This window comes from Pogoniulus pusillus, chromosome 20 (genome assembly GCF_015220805.1).
Source record: "Pogoniulus pusillus isolate bPogPus1 chromosome 20, bPogPus1.pri, whole genome shotgun sequence".
In the NCBI taxonomy this organism is placed as follows: Eukaryota; Metazoa; Chordata; class Aves; order Piciformes; family Lybiidae; genus Pogoniulus; species Pogoniulus pusillus.
In genome coordinates, this window is record NC_087283.1 from 6,804,006 (window position 1) to 6,826,403 (window position 22,398).

General features: G+C 40.0%; 1 protein-coding gene and 1 long non-coding RNA gene across 23 annotated transcripts in view; one reads left to right on the forward strand and one right to left on the reverse strand.

The window, feature by feature from the left end:
- CDH13 (cadherin 13) overlaps positions 1–22,398 on the forward strand; it is a 497,598-nt gene that overhangs the window by 20,242 nt on the left and 454,958 nt on the right. The window lies entirely within an intron of this gene.
- On the reverse strand, positions 639–19,540 carry LOC135184198 (uncharacterized). Of its 2 annotated transcripts, XR_010305898.1 has the most exons (4): positions 19,504–19,533; positions 3,085–3,188; positions 2,806–2,973; positions 639–740 (listed from the first exon to the last, which is right to left on the reverse strand). It is a non-coding gene; the product is annotated as an uncharacterized LOC135184198 (long non-coding RNA). The 2 variants fall into 2 exon arrangements; XR_010305899.1 differs by lacking the exon at positions 3,085–3,188 and having other exon boundaries at positions 19,504–19,540.

The following is a 22,398-nucleotide window of genomic DNA, read 5'->3' on the forward strand; positions in this document are numbered from 1 at the left end:
ATGTTTACTATAATTGTGGGTGGGAAAGGCTGTTAGCTACATTGGCTATTGCATGCTGCTCTATGACTTTAATTGGAGAGTTTGTATAGAATAAAGCCTGTACTTTGGTTATCATCAGGACATAAGACTTCATTCAAACACATCCATTCCACCCCCACCTCAAAATCACACAACAAAGGTTTAAACTCTTTAAATTATCTGGAAATTGAGATGTCCAGATGAAACTGAATATAAGGGAACCTCATGTTGATAGTCCTATGGCTTAATGATTGAGTTTTCATTGTGTAAATTGTTGCCTTAACTATGCACAAGCTCATCTGCATGTCAGAAAAAGATGGTCCTTGTGTGAACTGTGTGAGAACCAGGCCTGTGCCATCTTGCAGGCAGTTTAACCATGAAATGAACAGTTATCACACATTCAGGTTGGGATGGACAGATGTGCATGAGGCTGTTCAAGCAAAAGGCAGCTGGATATATAATTGGTATATGGGATAGGGCTGAAATCTAAAAATGGTACAGGCATTTGCATCTGTTCACTGATGTATATGATGACAAGTTATTTGGTGTAGTAGGGTGTGAAGCTTAAGAGGAACTTAATGGCTTTTCCTTTAATAAATCATTTGACTACAGTGGTGTCATCTTTTATTAGCTTGTAATTTTGTAAAAGTTAAAATTGAGCATAATGTTGCACATAATTCTAGAACATCTGGTAGCAATAGCTAGTAGCAGCTGTTTAGTACCTGAAATAGAAACAAAACATGATTTTATCCATAGTTGTCACAGTTAATTTTCCTGGAAGTACTAGTTTTGGAATAGATGCGCTAGGAGATAGATCTGATCAAAAGAAAGAATGGGTAGGGAGAGATATTGTTCAAAACCTGAGCAAATAAAGCAGAGGATTGCACAAAATCTGCACTAGGAATAGTGAAGTGTTTCTAAAGATTTTTTTTTTCTACTGAAACAAAAGAAAAAAATCTTTCAAAGAAATCTTAAAATGAGTTCTTGTCCTTAAATACACTCTGCTTTGGTACTGATGTGCATTCTATTAATATTATTTTAACAGATCACAAACTTTTTGTGCTGGTTTTTTTTTTTTTCAATCCCTACTCCTATAGGGGAAAAAAAATTATCCGGTGCTTTGACTGCATTAATACACCATATAATTGAATCACTGTCCCTTGAGCACTAGAAGGAAAAACAAATACCCCACAAACAAACTTGAGAACAAAATGAAAATGAGGTGAGAGTGGAGTTTTTTCCTTCTGTAGTTCACTTGCCACTTTTGCTGTCTTGTTCTAACTCGGGATTCAAAGGGAACATGTAGTCAGCATTGTCACATGGACTGGTAGGCAGAAAGGGAAAATGTGCCTTTGGGTTGTTGCAGTTTCTGTTGTAACCTGTAATAGCACCCAGATGCCCTTCTGAAGTTTCCTGTTTTTAGCTTTCTCTTCCTGTCCCAGGGCATCGGATATATTTGCTCACTGAGGGTGACAACATGATGTAGCATCAGTTGCACCTGCTGAGGTTGTCCTTGACATGGGGATTTTAACTATTTTTGTTTTGATGTGGGTATTGTTTATCCAGTGCATTTCAGGCACCCCAAGTGGTAGGAATTTGGTGCATGGTAGAACCTGCACTGTGTACAATGCACTTGCATTGTGCACAGTCAAATTGTTGTTCATGCAACCTGTCTCTATAAACTGTTCCTCCTGAATTTTAGCATTTTAAGAAGGAGAAATGTTAGCCAAACAATCTGACTTTAATGTTATTTGTATTTGGGAGTCAATAATGGGATTTATACAGAAGCTGATTAGGATCTTAATATCCAGAACATTGAAAAAGTACATGTGGTGCTAGCTTCATATCCTTCTCTTTAGCTGTCCCTTTCCTGATTCCTTCAGGTTATGATTTCTAGTAAGGACAACAATATTCTAGCAATCCAGTTATCCAGTCATGTTTAAGCTGCTTGTACAGAGTAATGTCACTTCAAGGGTAGAATAATGTTGATATTTGACACATGAATGCATTTTCTCACTCTATGTTTATGATAAGGATCCCTGATGGGGGTAAATAGTTAGCTATATAACTGTTTTTCCTTTTCACTTCCTAGTAAGGACACAAGAGGACTCTTTAAGAACATGAGCACAATGAAGTTTATTTCTCTCTGGGGCATCTGTATTCTTTTGATGTTTGTTTATTTCCAACAGCTATTAAAAACCATCCATCCAGTATCTTGATCTGTGTCTACCCTGAGTCTGAATATATGTGTTGCAGAACAAGCAGATCTGCAGCTGTGTAGGAACAACTTTTGTTTAATTCCAGGCACACTTAACCAGGAAAATTCCTTATTTTCTGTTACAATGAAGTGACAGTTTTTAATGGATGATTCAGGTGCTTTAACTAGAAGTCAATTTTAACATTATGCAGTATGGATGTTCAAGTGTAAATAATTTATAATCACAGCCTCATGCTGGAGGATGCTAAATATCAGTAATTTTGTATTATTCATTATGAATGACATTCTGGCTCCCAGTGGGCTGATTGTAAGACTCCCTTGGCCTCAGTAATGTCAGGATTTCACCATAAGTGTTACCTAAAAAATGAAATTATGACATTTCAATTCTTACTTAATCTACTTCATCTTAATTTAACTAATTGCATAATTTTTCATGTGGCCTTATTTTAAAATCTTGGAAGTATACGACAAACTGTGACCTAAATCCTGCAGTTTTAACTCATTGTTGAAATATATAAGTACTTGTATGATCATACATAGGGTACTTGTACTAATTTCTAAATGCTTACAGGATCTTGGCTTGATGGTGTGTACAGTGTGCTCCCTTGCAATTTAGCTGCTGCCATCTGGAGTATGGTGCTCTTTAAAACAGCAAACGTAACAAATCATCACCAGGTTACAGCTACTGCAGCTTGAAAAGATTGTTTTCGTCTGTACTAACAAATTGGGTTCGCCTCCTGGGAAAGAGAAAAGCAGCGATTTGAGTCATCTGTTGGGTGGAGGATGAAATGGAGTGTGAGTGAATGCTCTTGACATTAGACAAGAAAATGAGAATACAAAACTGTTACCTTGCTGTCTTCCTTTGTCACTTGAAACAGACTGATTCCCAGAATGAGGAGAAGGAGGACACAATGAAAGGACAAAATTGTCTTCTGTATCTCAGAGCTGCACCCTGTAGATCGTGAGGTGACATTAGCTGTTCTCAAGCCTACTCAGGACTAATCCATCACTAGCCAACTATCTTGTTGTTGCTGGCTATTAAACAGTCTTTCTCTGCATGTGGAATGCCTGTTAGAAAGGGCTTCTGTCCTTCCTCAGTTTGCTGGGGTACTGTTAAATTGTTGTTAATGAGAGCTACCTGGTATAGACCAAGAGCTTACGCATAGCACCAGCTGCCTCTAAACGTTTTCACATTGTGCAGACTTTTTATTTCCTGTTCTTTCTGCTTGGTCATCTGGACTGAATGCTCTCTGTGTAGGGAATACGGACCATAGACAACTTTAGGCCTCCTAAGTTCTTGGGTTAGTAACCTGAATGTTGATAGAACTCTGACCTTTGTAGTTCCTTGTAGCCAATGAGCCCATAAAAGGCAACAGTTACTTCAGGTTAGGTTATTTAACTCAAAACCTGCCAGATAAGCTAATTAAGATGGTGAAATTTTATTTTGTGTGGTGCATTGCCAAATATCATCATATCAAAAGCATGTGGCTGCTTTTCAAATCTCTTTTAGACGAAGCAAGCAAACCTTGACCTTCATTCAGCACAGCTCTGGTGCAAGTACTACCATACTTCTGTGTTAGAAAGAGAGATTTTTTTGGAGACTTCAAAACTCAACTGGAGGAGCCCCTTAGTAATGTGATCTGAAGTCAAAGCTTTGGGCAGGAGTTTGGACTAGCTGACCTCCACAGCCTCTTCAATCACTGAGTATTCTGTGACTCTTTGATGATTGTTTGTAATAGTCTCCCTGCAAAACGCTCTCTCTCCACACAGACCTATTTATATCAGAAATTGACATTGGCTTGTGGTCTTATCGTCCCTTTTAAAAATGGGAAGAACAAAACCTACATATTGCAAGGGAAATGACTCCCTGCTATGACCACAAGCTGAAATCTGATAAACAGAAGGAAAGACTTCTAATGCTGTCAGCATTTCTCCTTAATGTCTTCCATTGGCTATAACTCATTCTGGCTTTTTGATGACAAAATGTATCAACTGCAACTTCAATGATTACCCAAGTGCTGTTACTAGCTTGTGTCATGGTCTAGCGGTAACTTGGGTCTCATAAGCTTTGCATTTGACTTTCACTTCCTAGCAAGCTAACACAGACTTTCTATTTTACTGCATCTGTGCTCCAGTAAGTGGGTTACTATTGTGGAGAACAACTTACTGTACTGATATTTCATAGAATCATAGAATTGTTTTGGTTGGAAAAGACCTCTAAGATCAAGTCCAGCCTTTGAGCTAACACCACCATGGCCACTAAACTGTGTCTTGAAGTGCCATGCCTAGGTGGTTTTTGAACATCTCCAAGGGCAGTGACTCCACCGCTTCCTTGGGCAGCTGTTCCAACGCCTGACCACTCTTTCAGCAGATAATTTTTTACTAATATCCAGTCTACACCTCCCCTAATGTAATTTGAGGACATTTCTTCCTGTTCTATCAACTGATTCTAGGGAGAAGAGAATGGCCCTCACTGCACTACAACCTTTCAAGTAGTTGTAGTGAGAAGTCAGGTCTCCCCTCAGTCTCCTTTTCTCAAGACTAAAGAGCCTCAGTTCCCTCTGCTGCTCCCTTTCCAGCATTATTGCCCTGATCTGGACACTCTTCAGCTCCTCAATGTCCTTCCTGTAGTGAGAGGCCCAAAACTGATTCTTACCCATGAACACTCAGCTCTATCATCACCATCATTAACACTCAAAACACTCCCTGGCATACAGGGCTGCCCCACCATCTCTTCATCCTTGCCTATCCCTTCTGAAGAGTTGGTGGCCATTGATTGTGGCTCTCCAGCTGTGTGAGACATCCACCATGTTTCTGTAATTGCCACTATATTACAGTTTCTCCTGACGCACCACAGCTTCCAGCTCTTCCTATTTGTTTTCCATGCTGTGTGCATTAGTGTAGATGCACTTCAGTTGGTCTAAAGTTGGCTTTAGCAAGTGAGTTGGACTCGGGTTGTGCCTGTGTGTGTGTTATGAAGAGGTTCCATGTCTTTGTTAAATGAAGACTTTAATATCACTAAGTCAGATATGGAGATCTCTAGAATTCCACCATTTGGTTATGTTGTTTTAATCTTGCATTGTAGCACAATCTAGAGATTTGGTACCAGTGATCCAGTATATTGTTTATCTTTGTTAAAACAGTTCTTACATTTCCTGTTGAGGGGAAAAGGCAAGATTTTAATGGGAAGTACTGCTATAACTGTAATGCAACCTTTTCAGCTTCTTAGCAGCCCTTGGTATGCAAGCAAAAGTGAGTTGTGAAGAGGTCTTGATTGAATAACAGAGTGACTTTGTATCTTCTATTTTCAGATATTTTTAGGAAGGGCAGCATCAATCTTCACTGAATATGGGCACTTTTATATCCCTTTACAGTCTCTGCTTCTATTTACTGAAATGTCAGCTATCTTTTCCACCAGTGATGCAAACAATGATGCAAATACTCTCTCCCATGCTGCTACTCTGACCTTGAAGGAGCTATCTGCAAACATATGCAAGACCACTTTAATGTCATCATTCAACTGTTCTTTAAAATGCTCCTCTGTGGTAATGAATTAGTACCTCTCTGTGGAGTTATTGGCAAGTGATACTTATCAGCTTGATCTTATACCCCTTTATGAGCTTTTTCTTTCCTTCTAGTCTGAATTTCTGGCATCTGTGGTTCTTGCTTCTGAATTTGTGTGTGGACAGGCCCTGATCCAAGGCACCCTACCACTGTGTATAAATAACAAATATTAATGCAAATCCCAGGGAGCTTGTCGAGGCATTAGATCAAGCTGATTCTGCTTTGTATGAAGCTCTCACGATATTAAGTGTGCACCTGAATCTCTTGACCATGCTCATGAGAACTGTATTAATTTGGAGGCAGGTTTGCTGATGGTATTTCCTGTTTTGCTTCCTCCTGGCACTTGCCCATTAGTGAAAAAGAGCACCTTTGGGAGCAAGCTAGGAGAGTGAGATGTATTCATACCATCTGGATTTAAGAGCCAAAGCTAGATACCTCGGCCTTGTGATGGCAATTGAGCCTTTAGAAGGCAAATGAAAGCATCTAAATTAGGATCCTGCTTCTTTCTCCTCAGTGTCATAAATCTGTGTGTCTAATTTTGACAAGCTCTGTAAAATGAATAGTCTAAGTTACAGTCTCATTTATTTACAGTCTCATTTATTTTTCAAGGCCCTGTGAGCATGAATAGGGAAGATTGAACTGTAGTGGTAGACCTCTGAACTCCTTCATTAGGATCTTTAGGGCAAGACCCAAGAGAGCAGTTAGGCTGAATGAGAATGTTGCTGGAAGCTCTCTACAATCTGCTTTTGGTGAGAACTAGGAAAATACTTAATCCAATGAAACAGTTAATGAGTAGGAGGGGAAAAAAGTAGTCTACATAATTAGTTTAGTGTTTTGTAGATATCTGAACTGTCTGAGAGATCAAGCAAGTATGTCTAAACTTTCTTCTCATTGTGGTAGTCATTAAAAAATTGTTCTATGTACTCCCATGATTTCACTACATAGACTTCCCCAACATTTTCTTGTTGAACCTTGTGCCATCCCTTATGGCTCAGCTAAACCAGCTTTTGACATAACATCTTAAATCTAGTGTAAAAATATAGGATGTGGAGGTTTTTTGCCATTTGCGTGTTATACTGGAGTACTTAATAGCATGACTCTATTTTGTTGTGTGATGTGGAATGCACCTCTGTCTCCTGCACTTGATGTCAGATTGCTTTAGAGCTGTCAGTCTCCATTAGATTGCAACTTAAATGAATATAGGTCAAGTGGAGACATCATAAATATCTCTCTCTAGAGGGAAAATAGCATAGAATTCCACAGCTCATCTGCTACAAGATGCAGTTAGTTATTAACAATTAGACCCAGATTTGCTATTCAGAAGCACCAGTATGCTTTGCAAACAAGGAAGATGGAGACTACTGTTTATTCTTTGCTGGAGAAGTTTCCTTACAAAACTCCTGTGAAGTCTTTCAGTGCTCATATGGTTCTTTCTAGGAAAGAAGTGCCAAAACACGCAAACTAAATGCAAGCTATGGCTGAACTTACAGAAGGTTATAACAACAAGGCTATCAGCACAAATTCTGTTGGGCTTTAGTCATGAGCTTTTGTGTTTGTAAGCAGCACCATGATCTTGTAGCTTCTCATTTTCAGGTGAGTTTCTATATTATTGAAGAAAGCTCCTAAGCAAAACATGATCAGCAGTATCCTTTGTGCAGTTTTACATCTGCCTTCCTTTGCTCAGTGAAAGTATGAGGTGGCAACATGCTTTAGAATCTAGCTCATGACAAGGTCTTCCTACTTCAGACTAGTCTTAATTTAGCATATTTAAATTTTGATGTTTAGTAATGTGTTTCTCACGACACAAAGTGCAAGACTTTACTATTAGTACAAAAAGCCTTTTCTATCTTTATTTGTTGTATTCCTGTAGTGAGACTGCTGTTATACAGCAGGAAGAAAACTACTGCTAGCACCTGGAAAATAATGAGTTGGGTCAAAGGCACAAGACTCTTGGGATGAGCGTTGGCAGATGCTGCAGGGAGTTTTGAAATCAGATGCAAACTGGTGTCAGATTGCACATGAGAATGGAGAGAAGAACAAAGCAATTGGGGAACAGTGTAATGCATCATCATACCCAGTTGGATGTGACAGGTTCTGCATCGCTCTTCTGAGAGCACTAAGAGGATCCTAAGTTGATTCAATATACATGAGTGAATGCAGACACTTAATGTGATTTGGTATGTGATCTACTCCCTCTTTTCTGTCTGGTAACTGATTTTTACTTACTCATTTATTTGCCCAGTAGACAAATGTTTGCTATACAATTATTTTTGTACATTTGAGAATGTGAGGTGTGCGTTGTAGGCTGCAACACAGCTTGTTTTAACAGAGGATGATAACAAGGATGTGCTCAGACACACACAATAATGTTGAGACATGACCAGAAACATCATTTGCAGCTGATCAGATGCTAAAACTGCTAAGTTGCAAAGGTGGATCCAGTCATCCCATTTCACAAGGCTAGAGGAGGCCTGGAATAACCTGGCCTAGTGGAAAGCATCCCTGCTTACAGCAGGGACTCCAGAATTAGATGAACTTTAAGGTCCATCCAACCTGAACCATTCTTTGTTCATTCCAGTTACTTCACATCTGTAAATAACAAACAACCACGACTGTGACACGTGTACTTGACCTGCAGAAACAAACTAGGCTGGACTTCAGACTTTAGTGGCAGCCACTGTGGTCTCTTCTCTACTGCACAGCCTGATGCTGGATTAAAAAAATGTATATTTATTTGGCTTTTAAAGTATTCTGAAATGCTGGAGACTTGTGTGTCACAGCCCTATTACCCACTGTCTTTAGCTCATCTGACTCTTCAACTACTCAGAGTCTTGCAGTCTTTGAAATATTTTATCTTGATTACTTCATTAGAAACTTGTCTCTCTGATGTGCATCCCCTTTCCAGTCTAATTCCTCGTGTCAGCCTTAGAGGTGCATTCAGACAAAAGTTGTCTGAATGCTCAGGCACTGGTGAGAAAAAGATGAGAACATAGGAAAGAACAGGAATACACATGTGCAATAGAAGTAATTCATATTTGTGAAAGGATAACCCCAACTATACAATAAAAAGGGGGTAATACTAGAATGAATACAGATTCAGAGGCATCTCAGTGAAGGTTTTCTTAAAATGCTTTCCTAATAGAGATTACTACCATGCAGTTGACCTCTTCCATATCCATTTGATTTGCTGGTGCTCTGCAGACAGTGGAAAGAACCCTTTTGCATTATCCACCTAGTCCAGCAGAACTGATTCCTGCTGTCCCTCAGGACAAACTTGGCACCTGAGTTACAGGTCAGTTCTTGTATTGAGTGCAGGATGTAACCTTATCACAGCACAACTGCAAATGTTTGCCTCTGTGTTGTGGTTTTCTTAGCTCTAGTGGTAACAGTATGGCATCTATTAACATTAACAAGTGCTGACAAACCACATGCTTTGCAAATCCTTTTACAGGCTTGCTTCTGATGCTCACACTAGGAATACTGGGCTCTGCTATGCTCTCACCAGCAAGATCTTCAACAGGCTTTTTTCCCTTGTCTAACTGCTCATTTGACAATTTATCTCTATGGTTTCTTGGCATCTTTGCTGAGTATTTGTTCACATGCCAAATCAACAAATACCTGTTCAAACTTGGCTTTTGACCTGGCTGCCACAAACTCAGCATCTATGAATGACTAATTGAATGTTGGGTACCAGGTGTGAATGTCAGCGCATGCTACAGTGAGCCTGTGGCAGTCAGGCTGATATAATTTTGCTTGTCATAGATGGAAAAGTAAGAAAGCATGGCAGCTAGGGAGAATAGCTAGCTGTTTTCTGCTTTATTTGCTTGACTGAGATGGAGCCAAGATGTTGCTGATACAAGCTTCAGTTGGTTTAAAAACTCAAGTCTGAATATAAAATACAATGCAGCCAGTGTTCCTTGTTTTTAGAGTTCTGAGATGTTTTCTTTAGAAGCTTTAAAGGGAGATGGCATTCTTACACTTGCTTTTAATTAGCAGTTTCAAGAAATTGTCTTTAGAAGTTGATATAACCCAGCATAGGGTTTGCTCTAAGAGTTAGGGGTGACTGTCTGTGGTGTTTGCTTGCAGGCTCTGTAACCTCATATTCCGCACATAAAGATGTGGAAAATGATACTGAAATATCTTGTAAATCACATTAAGCTCTAGCAATGTACTATTGAAGCTCTATATAAAAGCTAGCTATTACTGTTTTATAACCTTAACTGTAAAAACAAACCATCTGGGATGTTACTGTTACTAGGCTGGGTGACAAGGTAATAGTTGTACTCAAATTAGTTAACTATTTACAGTGGCTTATAGTACAAGGCTTCTACAAATGCAACTATGCAGCTGGAAATATCCAACTATGGCAATTTTAAATAAGGAAACTACACATCCATCAGCTTCAGGGCTTGGATGTGATAGAAATATTTCCAGCTTTGCACATGATTCCATAATGCTTCCACTTTAGATACAGCCAAATAAGGCTTTTTTCCAAATGAATTTGACTCTCTGTTCTTTCCTGAGTTTTACATGCAGTGCTACATGTGAGTGATTTTGATAAAGATTCAAACTGACATAACCAGCTGAAATCATCACAGTGTAAGATTCACCTTTATTTTTGTAATTTCATTTTGTAAAATTTGTCATAGAATCAAGCAGGTTGGAAGAGACCTCCAAGATCATCTTTTCCAGGCTAAACAACCCCAGCTCCCTCAATCTCTCCTCACAGGGCTGTGCTCCAGGCCTCTCACCAGCTTTGTCTCCCTTCTCTGGACACTCTCCAGTACCTCAACATCTCTCTTGAATTGAGGGACCCAGAACTGGACACAGTACTTAAGACGTGGCCTGACTAGTGCTGAATATAAGGGAAGAATAACCTCCCTTGTCCTACTGGCCACACTGTTCCTGATGCAGGACCAGCATGCCATTGGCTGTCCTGACCACACTGCTGGCTCATGTTCAGCTATTATCTACCAGTACCCTCAGATCTCTTTCTGCCTGTCTGCTCTCCAGCCACTCGGTACCCAGCCTGTAGTGCTGCTTGGTGTTGTTGTGGCCAAAGTGTAGGATCCTGCACTTTGCCTTGTTAACTCTCATCCCATTGGCCTCTGCCCACTCATCCAGCTTGTCAAGGTCCAGTTTATTTTGTTTCTTCATTGTTTCTATACAGGACACCAATCACTTGCTGCATGTTCTTTGCAGTTTCGCCCTCTGATAAATGCTTCTTCATATCTAAGAATTCTTTTAATGAGAGAAGGGGAGTCTGAAGGGTAGAAGAAGATCAGTAATCATTCTCTGAATAAGATGACTGCCAAAAGCATTGACAGAAGTATTCTTTGATCTAGTTATTTTAGAAGTTTATTTCAGTGCTGAGCATGTTTTTCTGACTTGTCTGCTCACAGATTCAAGCTGTTTGCAGTCCATTCTATTATCTAATACTTCTCCTTTAATAACTTTGTGCTTTATAGAAACTGTAATTTGCTTCTTTTAAAAACTTTAGATATGCATTGCAAAACTTTTCTACAGCTTGGAAAGATATCTGTCAGGTTTTGTCAACTTTTAGTCTTCAACTTGTGCAATTCACTTGAAGACACTGCTGTATTTCTTCTTTTTGTAATCATCTGTAGTCTTACATTTTAAACCTTTCTCTAGAAATTCATTAATGTGCCAAGTTAAATCTGGAGATGTAATATTTGAAGCCTGTAGGGAGAAAGGAAGAGCAAGAGATGCTGAGCCTCTCTACATTTGCTGTGAGCTCTAGTGGTAACATAGGGAATGGAGTGACAGTCTTCATCTAGCTGTCTACTTTGGGAAGCAAGGTCAGGACTTCCGTGTTTGCTGCCTTCCCATACACTTACAATGAAAACCTGGGCAAGTAAACCAATGTTTGTCATGGACATACATGCCCTGATAAGGGAAAAGTGGGAGTAAGAATGGGAGACTTACCTTCCTTGCTGCAGTGGTGGCAATGCTAGTCCCAGAACTTTATGGTACTTCATACTGACTGACCAGGAAAGTTTCAATTGTCAGCGTTCAAAATATGGAATTTGGTGATGTTTAAGAACCAAGGAAAAGAGGGAAAGACTTGTACAGCACCATTCCCCCAGTCTGCCTGGTGCTACAGCTAGCTACTGGGGTTATTTTGTTTCTTTAAGCAGCTGACAGGAAGCTCTTCATATACTCACAAGAGGTTTATCCTGTCTGAGAATCGAGTATGTGTTTCACGAATGTCTTACTAGCAGTAAGCTAATATTTTGCCCAACCTGTTAAAAGGAGACAGTGAGAATATGTGTGGATATGCTAACCAAGTAAAGAAGATCCATGGAACATGCTGAAGAATTCTTTAACAAATAAAAGATAAGCATGAACCAAGTAAAGACACTTTCTAGAAAAGAGAATTCCTTAAACACCTCACCAAGAGATCTTAGAAAAATCAAATTCCCTTGCTCAGTGCAAACAGATGGGAGAGGCAGCTGGAGAGTTCTGAAACAACAATTTAGGGAGAAGACATCTAGGGTTTTAGATCTGTCTTAGTTAGATAAGTGTTTAGGGAACCCTGGGCCATGTTCTTTGAGGAAGTCACTAGGCCCACTGATGCTGTTGGCCTTGCTATTTTTTGGTGTATGATGAGGTCAAATGGATAATTTATAGTGTTTGAAAACCTTTTTAATTAAGGCTGTCCAGTTTTAGCACAAAGAGTAGGCTCAAAGCAGTTGAACCTGACCAATGTTTTGGTTTTTTGTTTGTTTGGTTTTTATAACAAAAAATAAATTCAGGATGAGGATTGAGAAACCTGTGATGCACTCTTGCTGAAAGACAATCAAAAGCTGAAAGCTGTCTCTTGGCTGCTTTCTCTTCTTTTTCTATTCTCAATGTCTCTTTTCAGAGAGGATAAGTCTTGCTTTGGCCTTTTTTGTTTTCCTTGCCTACTCTCTTGACTATTTCTGTCCTGCTCTGCTGTATGCAGGTCACCTGATTGTATGCTGAAAAAAAACACTCCCCTTTTTTGGCATGAAAATGAAATTTCAGCTTTGCTACTGTAAAATGCAGCTATTGTTCCTATTTCTGCCCTCAGTACCAATGTAACTGAAGTGAATAAAGCACCGTTGGTGAGAAATGGTAGAAAACTCCTCAGCAGGGATTTACTCAGAATGGTGAATTAATTACAAATAATACTTTCCTCCTTACTCCACAAAATAAGTTTGTATTGGTTCTGCAGTGCTTTTTCTATTTCACACAGAACTGGGACATGATGAGACAGTCATGTAGCAATTTCAAAATAAGGTGATTTCACATCTTTGAGGAGTTCAGCAATATTACAAAATGAAGTTTTTCAGAGTCAGCAGGGAAACATTCAGCTTCTTCCACAGCAGGGAATGACAGACCATATCAAACCTTGCTCTGTGACAGTTTCTGACTAAAGCACTGGAGTCACTCAGGATACACAGTGTGAGTCAATTTGGTTCCTGAAAAGACTAACTGAATTATTTGCACTCTCTGTTGTCTTCAGCACGGTGTAACAGTCTGTGCATAGTAGTTATATTTGCGCTAGGTAGGGATGAAAGAGTTGAGGCTACACCAGACCAAAGGAACTGTGATTTTTTAATGTTAGCTACAGGCCCATAAATCATTGGCTGTGGTAAACAAACATCTATTTTTGCTGTTTTGAAAGAAAGTTTCAAAAGGAAAACTTGTCTTGTAAGAACTTGGAAATAACTGGAAGTGTCAGAGATGATTTGGAAAGGCTTTTCTGCTCACTTAATTAAAGCCCACCTTCCTCTTAGAAGAAGACTTTATTAAAGCAGGCTTGATTTAGCCAAGTATAACTTCTGGGTAATACAGCTGACAGCTTTTGAAGTGGCATGATTGGTATCTTTTAATAGTTTGGGCAATACATTTGTATGCGTATAAATAAATACTACTAGGATTAGTCTTCTTAATACTTGCTTACCGCTGCAGTAGTTGACTGGTTCTTCAACTGCAACATTGGATGATTGCTAATGAAATGCTTTGTCTGACTGCTTGTGAAAAGTGACAGACTTCACAACACTCAAGTTAGGAGCAGCTAAGGGTAAGTCTTATGGATGTCACCCTGAAGCTCCAGGAAATGAAGCAGAGTTGCAATAAATGAATGTCTAACAAGCTACAATAGAGTAAAATACAGGATTGTCTGACCACTAAACTACAGCCCTATATCATGCTTTGATGTAGTCTATGCTAAGAAAACTTTATTGAGAGATTTATTATGCAAACAAAATGTCATAACTGTTGCCACTTCAAAGGCCTCTGCATGCATTTTCCATATAATTGCCTGAAGATAGAGCCTGGATGTTGAGCCTTTATTTGCATTTGGAGGATTAACAGGCTGTTTATTTTACTACCCTTAGCCTTTAAGTGTACTTGGGCCTATTTTTTTTGGTAACAGAACTGAATGTATTAAGTGGTAACTTCTTGATTGACATAGCAAGAAGAGGATAGCAACAAAATGTAAAGGACCCTACAGCAAACAGCCACCCTGTCTCATTTGAGATCTTGTACTATGTAATGGAAAGCAATGGATTTGAATAAAATAAATTCCAACAGATTGTAACTAGCATTAAAGGCTCTCAAGGAAAAAAAGATGTACATAGATGAGACTACAGATCAGAGCTGACAGAATAACATTTTTCCCCCCTGATAATTTTATCATATCTTAAAAATACTCAATGCATATAATTTATTTTCATTATCCTTTCAGCTTAGGTGGCAGGTTCAGCTTCCAGAGAAGTTAATGGAAATCTCTGTATTGACATTAAAGACTTCAGATGAGGCTTTAAATGGCAAAGAATGAACCCCAAATATTTATGCATAATTATGAACTGAAAGAACATTAGTTAACAAAGTGTTCATACATGACTCATTCCAGGCTGGCTGTGCATTCATCTGAAAAAGCCCATAAGTACATTCCTTCTAGTGTCCTGTTAAATGCTGACTGAAATGTCAATGGGATTTTGCTGGAATGAGGCATTTGAGATTTAGTCGCTATCCATGGATATAAATCTTTGATATTTGTTGCTAAGGATTGATACCAACATGGTGAACAGGCACTTTGTGTGGAAGAAAGATGTATCATTTCAGCCTAATCAAAGACATGCCCTTTGTTTGCATTGTCCTAAATCCTGACCAGCCATGACTCTGGCCCTCAACAGAACTTCAAAGATGTTCTTATTGCTTCCAACCTGCCAATATCTCCCATGAAACCTAAGTAAAACTGATGTACCTGACTCTGCCAATTTAGCAACAGATTTGCTTATTGATGCTAATTGAAAGCTCTAGCATATGAGAACAAAGCATGTGGTAGCTGGTAGGAAAGCTAAATCCTTGCACCCTAGAAGGCCAGATCTTCCAGGCTGAGCAGCTGCTGTCAGGATATATCAATCATTATGCCAGAATACCTTGACAGTGCCCCATTGACTGTCTTTTTGAGGAGCAAAAATAGAATTAGATAAGTGAATCTTTTTCCGTGGAAAAACTGCTGTGCTTTACCCCATGCAAATACTGCTCCTTTGTCTGATAGTTAAACTGATAACAAGGGATTATGTTTTTTTTTTTCCTCTTCATCTAACATGAAAACAAATGAGCTTTTTCTTTCTTATCCCTCTGAAATTACTCTCTGAACACTCTGTTTTGAATGGTCCCTTGGCACCAGGATTTGATTCCACCCTTCCTTCTAGTTTTATAGCAGACACCACAAAAATGGATGTATCCTTATTTCAGTAGATGGGAAGGCATCTTCACATAACACCTAATTGGAGCTGAGTGGGATGGAGGAGGTGACTTCTCAGCATTGCTATAGCCTGAGGTAGATTATGTCCATATTATCAGTACCCAGCTGTGGAGTTTGCTATAGTATTAGCAAATTACTTTTAAAAATAGAGATAAGCAATTGCTCTCAGACTGCAGCTTAGTTCCCTCAGTGCAGTTATTTTACCATTGCTGGACCACATACTGATGCTATGCCAATTTGGGCTCTGTTTAAAGACCAGGAAGCATGATCTGTGCAATTCTGATGAGGATTTGACTGCTGTAGTAAGGTTAAGAGTTAGAATAATCTTGGCTTCAGAGCAGGGCACTCACCTGAGAGATCATGGTTGTTATTTTTTTCGTTTTCAATATGCTTTTTTATTGTATTAACTTAGTCAACTGGTTGTGTGGTTCTTTATCCTAGAGATTTCTCTGCCAATACTCAATTAAATGTATTGTTTCTAAAAATGATAATAATCTTTATTAGAGACCTGAAAGAAAGGCAACTTGGATTCAGCTTAAGATAGAACTGTTCTATGAGAACAGCCATTACTGAAATATAGCTAAAATAGTTTCTGATTTCTCTTGTGAACGAACTTTGGTGGTACAACTACCTTGCACTTAATCCTTATGCTGAAAGCACAAAGCTATACATGGGGCAGATTACTTCTCTGATAGATATAATTTAATGGATTTCATAGAAGAAGCACCTGTTTATGCATTGAATCTCTATTTTTACCACTTAACTATGCAATTAAGAGCATGCTTTAGGAGAGGCTGGTGATGAATATCTGCTTGTGCCTTTGACAGACTCTGAGTACCTCACAGAAGATATCCACTTCTGTTAAGCAACAGACGTTTTGTTTAAATATAAACTGAAGGCCTGGCAAGTGAAACAGAGCTGAGAAATAAAAGTAGTATCTCTGGTTCTCATACAAGCCTGTAATTCTCCTGGGATCGAGGGGCAAAGAGCTAGAGAGAAGGATGACAGGTTAACCTGATATCTTCCTTGCACGGTTGCATTGGACAAATTCCCCCAACACTAAAAGAATCACAGAATTAATCCAGCTGGAAAAGACCTTCAAGATCATCAAGTCCAACCCATCACCTAAAACCTTCTAATTAACTAAACCATGGCACTAAGTGCCTCATCCAACCTCTAAAGTGAGGTGTTGCATCGGCCCTAAGCAGTTATGTGTCTGTAGGAATCATCTTGTGCATGCAGAATAATGGCCACTTCCCATTAGCAGATAAAGTCTTCTGGAAATCCCACTGGGATTCCTCATAAAGAAGTCAAGACAGAGGCGAAGTGGCACAAATGCTAATTCTAAAGCAATTTCTGTTATGGCTAGAGTCTAACCAATGCATATTAAGGTTTTCATTCTAGTACTGGGAAATGAACTTTGAGTATGCCTCTTGAACTGAAATACTGAGTCCAGTAGAAATTGCAACAACATCATCTTCAAATTGGATGAGGCCTTGAGCAACCTATTCTAGTAGGAGAGGTCCCTGACTATGGTGAGGTGTTGGAACTGGGTGATCTTTGAGTTCCCTTCCAACCTAAACCATTCTATGATCCTAAATTCTAGACAGGATCAACTTCTTTCTGGTGGGTGATAAGACATCCTGATCACCATTCCAAAAGGCTGAATGCAAAAACTACTTTCATATTCTCAACAAGCTAGGAATCACTTTTGACTTGTTACCATCTATGCTCTGCTTTGGGCACACAAAGTGTATATTCAGTAGTTATACCAGAAAGTGGAGCAAAATATTTGTCACTGGCACTCTACTGAACTTCTTAGAAACAGAGGCATAGTTATCCTCAGAAGGTTATCCCTGCTGTTACAACAGGCAAAGCAGGACATGGAATGATTAATAGATACGTGAATAGCACCTTGTGAGTTATTATGACATCTACATTATCTAGCTAGAAAATTGCCTTTTCTTGACATAGAAGGTCAATGTTTTCCCAAGTAGTTTACAGCTATTATAAACAACTGCTACCAGCATCTTTGTTATCGTGTCCTGCATCTCACTTTCTCTTCATCCCTCTTTGTAACATAATATGAAACTGTTTCTCTAAAGCCTCAGTATGGACTAACTTGCAAAATCCCAGGGCTCTGCAGTAAAAGCATAGATGTCTTGCTGAGTCATCAGTAATGACAGATAAGAGAGTTTTACAGACACACAGTCACTTTTGCTGACTTACTCCAATTCTAATTTAGCTGAGTTTTATTTGTTCTGGTCACTGTTGTTCAAGATGCTAATATTTCTTGGATGTGAAGGGAAGTAAGTGCAAAAGCAGCTCAGCAGTCTTAGCCTTATTAAAAACAGCAAAGGTGAACTTCAGAGAAATGGATAGCTTTGACCTGCCCGTGCCTGCTCTGTTTAGAGCAATAAGGAATTTTACATGCTTGTGGCACTCAGGAATTTAAAATGTGATGTGCACATTACTGTGGTGGTTTTGAAAATCAGAGCATAACTCCACAGCCACATCTTCTTGGAGTATGAATAGAATAGAAGTGTTTAGATGCCTCTTGGAAAAGACAACAGAGTGATGTATTTTCTTAGGTTGCATATTCGTTAATTCTCATGGGTTTAGTTACCAAGCCTATTTCAAAGCTTGTCAAACAGTTAAGTAGGAAGAAGTAGTTGAGATGTTATATGCTGACATGAAAATTGTTTGTACCCCATTTTGTTCTCATTATCTGCTTTTGTTCAGTAGATGCATTTGAAATTGAGACAGACTTTTCTCAGCATTTTTTCACTGTTGTCTCTGCCTCAAGTTTTAGTTCTGCTCTCCACTTCATAGACTCTATTTGCCTTCCAGAACCAGGGGATGGCTTGTATGTATAAATTCAATTAGTGCTAATGGTAGTTAGGACTATGAATTTTCTGTGCATCACTACACTTTTCAGTGTGCTCTATGCATTGTGGCTCCCCTGTAGCTTGATTTCCTAATATCCTTTTACATAGTGTTTTGCTGGTTTCTTTTTTTGTACCCTCTCAACAGTGAGGCAAGAATCTTGAGTTTACTTCAATTGGAAGGGGATACTTTGACAATAAAAAACTGGCTTCTTAAATTTCCTTGATTACTTGAAGCTATCAGTATATTCCTTGATCATACATAATACACAATTAAAAACATTGTAAGTTTTTGGGCAAAGGACTGAAAGGGAGCCTGTTAGTTCTGCAAGCCATTGAGGGGCTGGAGCAGGTCCAGAGAAGGACAACAAAGCTGGGAAATTGTCTGGAGAACAGGGCTGGGGAGGAGCAGCTGAGGGACCTGTGGAGGTTCATGCAGGAGAAGAGAAAGTTGAGGGGAGACCTCATTACTCTCCACAGCTCCCTGAAAGGAGGTTGGCCTCTTCTCCTTAGTATTGAGTGACAAGAAAGGACATGGCCTTGAGTTACCCTGGCACAGGCTGCTCAGGGAGGTGGTTGGATCCCCATCTCTGGAGAAATTTTGGGGAGGCGGAGTTGTGATACTGGGGGCCGCAGGTTGGCCCCTGCTTTGCTAACCTTCTCAACTAAAATGATTCAATGATTCACAGTGTTCAAGTAACATGTGGCTGCAGCACACTAGGACATGGTTTAATGGCCACCCAGGTGTTGGATTGGTGTCTGGACTTGATGATCTCAGAAGACTTTTCCAACCCAAACAGTTCTATGGCAAATCAATACTACTCCCCCATGAGCTTCCAGTTCAGCCAATTACTTAAGCTCATCATAAGTGAGCAGGAAGCAGCCACTGAACAAAGAGAAGCTCAACCTAAGCGAGGAGGCCCAGCCAGCACCCGTGGGTAATGTTACAGTGACAATTAAGCCGATTTGTACCTAAACCGGGGGGAACCACCAGGCCCCCCCGGCCTTTAGATCCCACTCCCATTCACCCAGTGTGCACCATGAGGACTCACCTGCAGTGACAGGAGGAGGATCCCTCTGCCCAGTAGGGCAAGCTTAGAGAGTCTGCCTTTCCTGGGGCCGATTATAAAGGGGAGTGGGCAGGGATGGCAAAGTGATCACACCTGGGGTGGGAGGAGACTGCAACAGAAGCCAGGTGCTCTGGATTTGGTGGGGGGAAAGGGGCAAATGCAGTGCAAGGTGGGAAAGAGGAGGTAGTATGGAAAGGAGGGAGATGGAGAGGAAAAGATCATAGAATGTCAGGGGCTGGAAGATACCTTGAAAGATCATCTGGTCCAACCCCCCCCTGCCAGAGCAGGATCATCTAGAGCAGATCATACTGGAATGCATCCAGGTGGTTCTTGAATATCTCCAGAAAGGGAGACTCCACAACCTCCCTGGGCAGCCTGTTCCAGTGCTCTGTCACCCTCACAGGTCAAAAATTCTTCCTCAGGTTCACATGGAACCTCCTATGCCACAACTTCCACCCACTGACCCTTGTCCTGTCACTGGGCATCACCGAGAAGAGGCTGGCTCCATCCTCCTGACACTCACTATTTATGTATTTAAAAACAGGAATGAGGTCACCCCTTAGTCTCCTCCTCTCCAAACTAAAACGTCTCAGCTCCCTCAGGCTCTCCTCATAAGGAAGATGTTCAACTTCCTTGATCAGTTTTGTGGCTCTGCACTGGACTCTCTCAAGCAGCTCCCTATCCTTCTCGAGTTGAGGGGCCCAGAACTGGACACAATACTCCAGATGAGGCCTCATCAGGGCAGAGCAGAGGGGAGGGAGAACCTCTCTTGACCTACTAACCACACCCCTTCTAATACACCCCAGAATGGCATTGGCCTTGCTGGCCACAAGAGCACACTGCTGGCTCATACCTATCCTTCCAGCCACCAGGACTCCCAAGTCCTTCTCCTCTTCACTGGTGTCCAGCAGGTCAGTTCCCAACCTGTACTGATACATGAGATTGTTCATGTAAGATAAAGATTGCTCATGGAAGATAAGGATTGCTCACGGAAGATAAAGAGGAAAGGAAGGAGATGGAAAAAGAAGGGAGACAGGGGAAAATTGATGGAGATAAAAAGAGAGAGGTGGGAGAGAAGTGAGATAAAAATAAATAATTAAAACAATAATAACAATACCTGGACTGTAAAAAACAAACAAACAAACAAACAAAACCCCCAGTGGTCCTGCTCTGGCAGGGGGGATTGGATTGGATGATCTTTCAAGGCCCCTTCCAGCCCCACACATTCTGTGATTCTGTGTATTACAATCAATTTACTGACTGAAAACCATAACTACCTGGATGTGTTGTTTTCCTAAAATTCCAGAAACCTTTGTACCCATTTCATTCTTTTCTGTTTGAAATGGACAATTCCCTTCAGTTACATGTGGTCAATGGTATGAGAAAAAAAAAAACCTCTTGCATAATCTTTGTGTCACCTGTCCTTAGCATAGTGGCTGTTTGGTGTCTTCTCACTCTAGCAGCACTTTCTACAGTCTGTCTGAATGGCAACTGAAGGCTTGCCAATCTGAGGGAGACTGACAATTTCCCTTTTATAGAGCTGCAAAAGTTGATGACAACTGCTGCTTTAAGTTGTATGATGCATCACTGGGTACAAAACAATTCCAAAAAGCGAGAAATATCTTTAATGAAAAGAAGGAGTAAAGATATCTTTTTCAAGCATTCTGGTTTGGATAGTTTCTTTATACTCCTCCTGCATAAAATATGACTCCCTTAAGAGGAGAGGTACCCTTAAGACTAAGCAGCCCATTGCCTGTAATGCTAGACGTCTGCTAGTGACAAAAAGATTGTGCAAAGGGGTGAGTCTGGCTTTGCTCTTTCTTTGCTTGAGCTGGGACAAATGGGAACAGGGTTACTAAGGACCCTGAAGAGCACAATCTACTTTCTGAAGCGAGGGGTTTTCACAGCTACTGTCCCCAATAGGCAGGCAGAAACTTGAGTCTTCCAAGTGGCATTAAGAATGCAACTTGAGCTCTCTTGTATTGCCTGAATTTGTCATTTAATTTCTGTAGGTGTTCATCCTATGTAATCTTGATGAATCATCCATGCTTGATACAGCAATATCCAGGGCTGACAGTACAATGTATTTTATAACACCATAAGTATTTTTCTCTGTATAGGTATGGGAACACAATGCCCATGGTTCCGAAAAGGAACAGTGAAAGATTTCATTTGCTAAACAGAAGTGATGGCAGGTTTAAACAAAGTGACAATCTTCAATTTCTGTGTTCATGATACATATTTACCTTAAGGTTTGAATAAAACAAGCATATGTTAAGGTCTCGTAATGGCTAACAGTGGGAAGTGAGCTTCTCATAAGATTCAGCAGAGCACTTGATTGTGAATTGTAAAGCTCAGGTGGAAGTACTTTTAACATGGTGTTTCATGGGAAACAACTTTCTCATGGAAATGTTTGAGATTTTAACGGATTTCCTTTGGCATATTGTTATGACCCCAAGTTCTTCTAAAGCTTTTGGCATTTGTTTCTTAAATAATCAATATAAGTGCTCTTGAATAGCCAGCAGGAAAAGTAGCAGAGCTTTAACTGATCTGCTCTAGCCATTGATTTGTTGGCTGCCTGGGAGCATGTCTATCCGTACCTACCCACGATGTACAGCTTAGGAATGTTTTTCTGACAAAAAACTTAATCAGATTGGCATATTCCCATGGAAAGGTTGGGGCTTAACAGCTGTGAATCATTCAAAAGGAAATGAAAACCTTCCAGCTATTCTAATTGCATGTTACATGATAGATGTGAACGGCTGCTCAGATGACTGTAACGTAGATGGAGCATCCCCATGACCTTGCCTGTGGGTTCGCTCTGAACATGTACTCCAAAAATGTTTCTTTCCTGATTTTAGATGCTATAGAAAAATG